We start from the raw sequence: 9406 nt of genomic DNA, 5'->3' as shown, positions 1-9406 counted from the left end.
ACATAGTTAGGAAATTCATCGCCATCATTGCTTGGAAAATATTCATTACCATCCTCACTTGAAGAAAATTCATCACTACCTTCATCTGTGCTTTTTAAATCCTGACTCAGACAAAATTCGTCACCATCTTCATCCATGCTTTAGAAATATTCCATTGGAGGATTGAATTCTTCATCACCATGAGTGTCTTTGACACACTTACTCAGAGAAAATGCATTATTCACATATGTGCCTCTAAAATTAACATTTGCAATAAACTCTTCATCCTCCTCTTCATAACTGGTGCTCTCATAATCCTTAGGATTATGACTAATTGGAAAATATGACTCTATTTTTATTCAAATTATCATTTGCAGGAAATTCTTCATCCTCCCCTTCATTAGTGGTGGTCTCATAATCCTTAGGATTAGTACTAAGTGAAAACATTAAATTTCTATTTAATAGAAATTATTCATCCTCCCCTTCATCAATGTTGCTCTCATAATCCTTAGGTTTAGGACTAAGTGGAAGCTTTGAATATTTATTCACTGTAAATTCTTCATCTTCCCCCTCCCCTTCCTCACTGGTGCTCTCATAATCCTTAGGATTAGGACTAAGTGGAAGCTTTGAATATCTATTGATTGGAAATTCTTCAACCCCCTTCACCAGTGGTACTTTTATAATCCTTAGGATTAAGACGAAGTTGAAAGTTTGACTCTGGAAATTCTTCATCCTCCCCTTCATCAATGGTGCTCTCATAATCCTTAGGATTAAGATGAAGTGGAAAATTTGACTCGGGAAATTCTTCACCCCCCCTTCATTAGTGGTGCTTTCATAATCCTTAGGATTAGGACTAAGCAGAAATTTTGACTCTGGAAATTCTTCATCATGCCCTTCATCACTGGTGCTCTCATAATCTTTAGGATTAGGACTAAGTGGAATAATTGATTCTCGATTTACAAAAAAAAAATTCGCTACCCTTCATCAATGCTACTCTTACCATCCTTAGGATTAAGACCAAGTGGAAAGTTTGACTCTCTATTCATAGAGAATGAGTTCCTGTTATGTTCATCAATATGAATAGAGTTGTTGTGTAATGAAGATGTTGATGCCGCAGAAAGAAAAACTTCACTATCAGAAGAATCCATGACTTTCAAACAGAAGATGTTGAATGATACAAATGCACTTTCTCCCATTGAAAATATATTACTCAAATATTGAAAATTTCCCTCTAAAATCCCCCCTTGAAACAATTTGCTAAAAAAATTTCCCTCCAAAGTTCCCCCCCAAAAGTTTCGCTAAAAATTTTCCCTCCAAAATTTTCATTTGAAATATTTCCTACCAAAATTTTCGTCTAAAATGTATTTGAAAACATCTTACTAAACTTTTGGCATCGAAAAATTTCACCCTACTTTCTATTAAAAATATCCACAAAAATATTCCTTTAATGCATTTCTTCGAAACTAAAATAATTTTTTTATTTAAATTGTTTAACATTGACTGCATAACTAAATTAATTTTTATAATTTATATTTTATTTTTTAGCCGACATTGAATAAAAGTTAATCTAAACCTATAATATTAACTACATATTAATTTTCTTAATTTTAATTTTAATCCCACATTCGAGAAACACTAAAGCAATCCCACAATCTTCGCTATATAATAACAATCATTATTTTTATTCATTACATCACATCAAGTCTTCTGGGTTTTGTTAAAACATTTGGAGCAATTTTGCGGACGTGCTGCATTGGAATCGATAACACATTGAATGAGAGATTTTCACATTTGAAACTGTCAGTTTTCCTTCTATTTTGACCATTTAAAGATGAATTTTGGGAAAATTTGTTATTGTATGGTTTTCATGCTTCAAACCAATTTTTTTTTTACTATTTTTTTTTTGCAATATCATATTTATGAGAAAAACCACATAAAAAACCTATTTTTTATTTTTATAGTGAAGATGAAAAAAATCTCAAGTTTGTAGGAATTTTAGAATATATCTATCTATCTATATATATATATATACTCTCGAACTTGCAAAAACAATGTTTATCTCTCTCTCTCTCTCTCTCTCTCTCTCTCTCTCTCTATATATATATATATATATATATATATATATATTCTTAAAAGCGGGGGCCGGAGGCCAGCAGGTGGGCTTGTCAGGCCCGCCCACTGTAGGCCCGGTAGGCCCACCCGCGGGCCTCTGACCCCTATTTAAAAAATAAAAATAAAAATTTAATATTAATTAAAAAATTATTAATTTTAAAATTATATATAATTTATTTAAAATCAAATTTTATTTTAATTTTAAAATATATATAATAATTGGTGGAAAGAGACTCCACCCTGGTGATAGATATTGTTAAAAAGCTACAACAAGGTACACATTGGGAAAAAATAAGCAGGACTTGGAGAAAAACGAGGTTAGTTCAGGAAATAGGAGATCTCATCCCTGATATAACATAGCTCATCCTGACACATGTACGTTGCTGAGGGAATGCTACAATCGATTTCCTGGAAAACTGGGGATGCAGTAACCTCGGAAAGAATCTGGACATCTTCAGGAACGGGACAAACCAGACAAAAGATATGGAGACTCTGAGGGAGATTCTGGAAAAAGACAGTGACATGAGATTCCCACGCGGATCATTGAGATGTGTAAGAGTATAGAGGACAGGGAAGGTAGGTGGCCCACCCAAATACCCCACATGCGCACGTTAATAGAAACCTAGAGAGGATGACCACAATTGGTAAATACCTCGCAAAGGAAAACTACAAAGGAAGGAGGTAAATAAGCATGAAATGTGGCGAGGGTCGTCATAGTTTGCATGCATGGTTTGTGGAGGAGCTTGCTTGCGGGAGACGAGACTGGCAGCAGGGTGGTGGAATTCACTTGCAGAAGGACAGATCATCGCCACCAGCGCTTTAGCTAGACAGGGACACTCGTACGTATTCCAGGCCCTCATTCTAGATATGGAGCCTATGCTGCAAGAAAAGAGGCTGGTTTCGCAAATATTGGTGATGGTTCTGCATGTTTCTGGTGGAATTTGGTTTAGTTCATTGTTGTTGATGTCCTGCATTTTAATTTCAGTGTTATATGGAAATTTGTTCGCTAAAAGGGAAATGTATGGAGGGTTTGGGTATGCTCTTGGCACTTGGGTTGTAAATTTTTCCCTTACATTCATCAAACCCAAGTGTCTGGGACCTGGACAGGACCGAGGTAGTCCCGAGAGCCTATGGTCGCCTGGAAAATTTCTGGGCCGAATACGGAAGAATGGGAGGTCCAAGGTTCAATTTACCTGTATGTTTGTTTAGTATACTATTGTCTGGTTTTGGGTAATCTTCTGGTCCAGCGGGTTATGAATGGGGAGTCATGACCCTCTAAAACTAGTGTGTTTGACTAGTCGACTATTGTTTGGTTTTTAGGAAAACCAAACCTTTGGCTCAGTGGGGCATGAAAGGGGATTCAGGGGACCCTAATCCTCGAGGGACTGTCAATTCTGCAACAGTGTGGTTAAATTCTTGGAGCCAAAGGCCTGGGAGGGTCGGAGGTAAAATGAAAAGCCAGAGGGAGGGAATGCAATTAAACCTGGGCACACCCTTTACCAACCTGTCTGTCAATCCCATCAAGGTCAAATCTTCTAGCAATTTTAAGGTCCATTGGGGCCTGAATGGTGAGTCGTGGTCAACAAACCCCGACGAGTCTGTCAATTCTGCTAGGGTCTGGTCTGCCACCTGCATCCTAGTACTTGAGTGTCCCAACACCTATGAGTCTATCAAGTCGGTCATGGCAAGGCTTAATCCAAGGTCCCAGAGGGTTGGCTAGAACATGGGGAGAATAGTGAGCCAGAGGGAGGGAATTCAACTAAGTTTGGGTACAGAGAGGATGAAGGAAACTAATGAAGGGATTGGGGCGGAATTGGCTTTCACACCTAAAACCAGGAAACACGACTCGGTAACTTCACTCCATAGGGAATGACTAGATGGAAACACTAACATTTGGTTTGGTTTTAACTTTTTTTCTTACGCTACTCTTACAGGTCCGTCTAATCTTCTCCTCTCTCGAACTTTGACATTTCTACTCTAGGACAAGGTAAGAGTTTGGGAGTCCTCGTGGTTGAAGGAAACTCTGATCGAAGGCAACATGGTGAAGCTAGAAGTGGGGCCAGGGAAAATAGGGTGTCGCCATAACTGTAAATAGACCGATAGCGAAAGGAAAATGCCAAAGGCTTTGACCAAAAAGACCCAGTGGATGAGGGGCAGGAAAACAGGGGAGGAAAATATGAAAAATATCATGCATGCCTACAGTGGGGGAACTCCAGCACAGGTCAAGTCTCTAATTTCGTCATGGGAGGCAAAATTAAACGCCAAGGCTACGGGAGAGCAACTTCCAACAAAGGAATGGGAACCTCTTCTTTTAGACCCGGGACACACACGAGGTAGGCAAACTCTCTTCAAACAGATAGTCCAACTCTATTGGGTCATGAATAAATTATTGTCAAAAGCAATAACAACAACCTGGAATTTGGAGTATCTCCCGCAAACCCAGCAAGAGGGGCCTAGCTTAAAAATATATTCAAAGAGAGATCCAGGCAGTTCAGGTGCAGTAGTACCACAAAAATGTCTGCTTAGGTCACATGAAAATACAAATTCAAAGTTTGTTGCAGAATGAAATTCCAAGGTCGAGTGCTAAGGACCTAACTCCCATAGAATCGTTAGATAGCTGAATGTTGAGAAGTTAGGAAGTTAAGAAATTTTTTGTTGCTTTGTCACAATGATCTGGTCTAATAACATTTACATTGGCAATAGTATGTTTAAACATATAGTAGACATAGTAGCTTATTTAGCCTGGATGGATATGCTCAAACTGTTTAAGTTTTGGATGGCATATGATGTTGATCGGTGGCCAACAGACCTGGTTTCCTTCGGGCAGGTTGAGGCCACTAGACATATTTTTGTTACCTGCCTTATATATGATTAATAGAAAATAAAGGTATTGCCAAGCTTACACAATATATATATATATATATATAATTTATATAGTTAAAAAAATGAAATTTTAATTTGGATTTTTTTTTTAAATATATATTATTGTTTTTTAATTTTTATTTATTTATATAGTTTAGAAAAAAACACAATTTTTTTTAAATGTAATTTATATTGATTTTTTTTAAATTTATATTGTTAATTTGAAAAGAAAAACTTTTAATTAAGATATGTGTTTTTTAATTAACTTATATATATATATATATATATATATATATATATATATATTATCAGGAAAATGGCATCAAAGAAGATCTTTGTGAATGTTTCTGGACCAAGGGCAACAATTGAATCATCTAAAGTTGCAGCTTGATGCACTATGGATACTGTTGAACACACCTGAACTGAGAAACGTAATAAAAGTCAAGCGGGTACAATCAATCTTATTTCAGAATGGAAGAATGCATGAGAAATAAATAAAATAAGTTTTTCATGGCATCTTAAAGACAATGAAACCGATGATGGTGTACATATCTATCTGTATTGTGGTATGATTAACTTTGGTGAATCATATGAGGTGATGGGCAGAGTACGAGACATATGTTTGGTGCTGAATATAAACATTATTTATGTTCTTGCAAGATTAGCCAATACACATGAAAATGTTAGATATCGTCTCTCAAAGGTCCAGTATGACACATATGAATAATGTACACAGTTGTGTGAAGAAATCACAAGCAACATTTCAAATAACAAATTCGTAAGTATGATTATTTATATTTATGTGTTCTGCATTATTGTAAGGATCATTAAATTTTTTATAAATTATTGATCATTGACATATTGTATTTTGTTTCACGGGATTTTGCTGAGAGTCTTTCAATCATGTTGGAGGGTATTTATTATATGGAGCCAAATATTATGACTGTGATCAACAATTTCCACACAAACACAAAAAGAAGAAAGAAGAAGGAAGCAAAGAGAAATAAATTGTGACACTGCAATAGTACATACAGGGGATCAACAAAGAATCATTAAGGCGAGTCAATCTAGTAAAGCTAAACATGTTTCTTTTGAAGATGTGGAAGCTGAAGCTGAAAAATATGTTACCATTAGTGAGGAGGAGATTAGAACTGTTGTTGCAAAGGAGAAAAGAAATAAAACACCAAAAAGAAAAATGGCCACGGATATCTCTCTTCTAACTAATGATGAAGAGCTTATTTATCAAGAAGAAGATATGTTAACCGGTAAGAAGAAGAAATCAAATGTTGGTCAATCTATAAAAATCATGGGCAACAGTGAAGAACAAAGTGAAAGCTCCAAAGGAAGCAAAGAAATCATAACACCAGGTGCTGAGTTAGAGGATGACATTATTAAAACAAAACAAAATTCCATTCGAGATCACTTGAGGAAGAATAAATTAATTAATGGTGGCCAAACATTTCAGCTTAATGTCAGCCAATTCTATAGGCCGAATTGACGCAGGGTTACCCCTGATTTACCCATAGTATGCATGTCAAATGTACATAGCCTGTTTGTCCCAGGAATTTTAACTCTCTGCTGAGTTAAATCTTCATTTACTAAGGTTTAAGGCCCCTTTAATAGAACTTGTGTTGAATGATTTATTAACACCCAACCATAGTCTAACCCTTATACAATATCCATGTATCGGGACTTTAATCACCCCTTAACCTTCATATATGACTTTATTAAAGCCTTTCTTTTAAATCCTTCCTATCGGGACTTATTAACCCTTATACACCTTCATTAATGTTAATATCAGACTCATACAACCCCTCTAATCCCTCATTAAACCTTAGTTGCGTACATATAAACTTCCCCCTCTTTATGCATTGGTTATATATGATTTAACACATAAACCCTTTATCCTTTGATAATGGTGGACTTATATATGAAACCTCATATATCCGCGCTTAATCCTTTATAAACCATTTACAAAGGAAATATACACAAAACATACCTTTTTCGCCTTAGTACGGCCTCTGCACATATATTGATGCTACACTTTATCGCAATTGCAATCGAGTCTTTGTGGGATTCTTTAACACAGGCTCTATCGCATTTGATATGCGATAATGCAATATCAGATTCCAAATATTATTAATAGCACCCATATAACTTATCTTGTCCACTCATCGCATGCCACATTACTCTCCTCTGATCCCGGTCAGCGCTTCATCGACGATCGACGTATCGGCCATAGCAATATCGCAATTCTATGGCCGCTGTCCCTTGACACCTCTGACTTCCGATTTGCGATTAGACTATGACTGTTGATCTGGTTCTGATCCAATGGTCCTCAATCAATCAGTGATCGCTCATCGCAACTACCCAAAGCCCGGTTCTGATAACTTCAAAAGGATTCTGTCGATGCGATTTAATCCTAGTTGTTGATCATAAAGATCCAACGACTACAGTTCAACGATACTTTGTTCTTTAACCCTTCTCTTCACTTGGGCCTTTTCCACCATTTCTTCAGTTCTTCTGTGGTTTTGGGATTTCTTCAAAGGTTCTTCCTTTCGCTATTCCGCTGCATACTCCTCTTGGGCTTTACTCTGTGAGTTCTTTACTCACGAACGATTCAACCATTACTTTGGTTCCACAATTGTTCAACGCCATTAAGGTCCTTTGCCTCTTCTCTTCCTCTGTGTATTCGCCTCGACCTGACTGCACACATATTTATATTGAATTCCAGTTCAGTCATCACTCATCGTTCAACACTCGAACACACATTCGAACTCAGAATTGAGTTGTTTTTATTAATAAACAAATATTTACATAAAAGACTCTCTTCAGCCTGATCTTCAATGTCAGTGGCCTCTGTTTCACACTCTTCCCATAGGCTTAAATCCCACTCTTACTAGCTTAACCAACTAATTATCTAACTTTCTAACCCTTGTCTTTGCCTTTTAGGCTTACATTTATACAAAGGGATTCTAAAACCAATTCTTGGTTTAGATCAATAAATCCCTTAACAAATCCTAAAATCTCTTCCTCACCCCTAAGGATCCTCTCTAATCCATAAAATCATGAACTAACCCCTAATCTGAGTATTTACAATTAATTCTCAATACTCTCAATCTCTCAACTATCCTAATTCTCTCATGTTCTCCTACATTCGAGAACATTTACAAATATGCCTCACAATATTCAATTAATTCCTATTCTCATTAAAAGCACTCAAAACATTAATAATTACATTTAATTCACACTTAAGAAACCAACTTCGTTAAAACAAAAGACCTCCTATGTCTACTAAAATACAATGATTTTTCTTGGGATGAATGCTCCTGCATCATCCCTGATTGGACACCTGCACATGCAAAGAACAACACGAAAACAAGCATAAAATCTAGTAGATGCAATTATATATCAGTCAGAAAAGATATAACTCAACATCAAACATAAGACAATGAGAGTGGAACCATAATGATAGTCATCTATTATTAATAAATAACAAAGAAGAATACAACCATTGTTCTGACGTCAAATCCTCCTTTGGCTGGGTAGTCAGCTACACAAGTCTTGCAAAGCTTGTTTGGATGAGGAACAAGCCTCTCTCTCTTTGGGTGACAAGAATCTCCTTACTTAGATTTGGCCTTATGGGTGCAAAGAAGGCTCTTGCAGCTTCAAACTCTCTATCACTATGCTGGAACTAGAACTACTGTAACTCCAACTAGCTTGCTCAAGGCATAGAGACAAGCTTTTATAGATAGAGAGGGAAGAGATAGGATCAACCACATTATTCATGGGATTGGATTTATCACTTGGAAACTTCCATGAAAGGTGGCAAACCACTTTCCATTCTATGGAGATTCGAAGCCAAAGAATCCTAGCTCAACATAGATTCAGTTGGTGAATGGGTTGAAGAGAACCTTCGGGAGTTTGTTGGTTAAAAACTTTACTCAATTCGGTTGGCGCGATTGCGACTCTAGGACAGAGCGCCAATGGTGCGCCCTTTTTAGAGGAAATCCCTCATTGGCGCGGGCAGTGAACTGTGGACTCGCGCTAATGCAAAAAGAGTTGTTTTCATAAGTATTTTGCAGGAGATGTCTTCACGACAAATGAAGCTCATACTCAGAGGAATATAATGCAAGTGGTTTCAGGTCATGTCACTTCTCACAGGTCTCGGAATGAGTCCTCCAGTGTACAGGTGAGGGGTAACAGGGACGGTGACAAACGATGACAAATTGCTGTGTAACACTCCCCCCTCTTTATGCATTGGTTATATATGATTTAACACATAAACCCTTTATCCTTTGATAATGGTGGACTTATATATGAAACCTCATATATTCATGCTTAATCCTTTATAAACCATTTACAAAGGAAATATATGCAAAACATATATTTTCCGCCTTGGTACGGCCTCTGCACAGATATTGATGCTACACTTTATCACAATCGCAATCGG

This window comes from Pinus tabuliformis, chromosome 5_2 (genome assembly GCF_031772625.1).
Source record: "Pinus tabuliformis cultivar Carrire ecotype Pingquan chromosome 5_2, CPIR1, whole genome shotgun sequence".
In the NCBI taxonomy this organism is placed as follows: Eukaryota; Viridiplantae; Streptophyta; class Pinopsida; order Pinales; family Pinaceae; genus Pinus; species Pinus tabuliformis.
The sequence above is the reverse complement of the archived record's forward strand: the minus strand, read 5'-3'. Positions refer to the sequence as shown.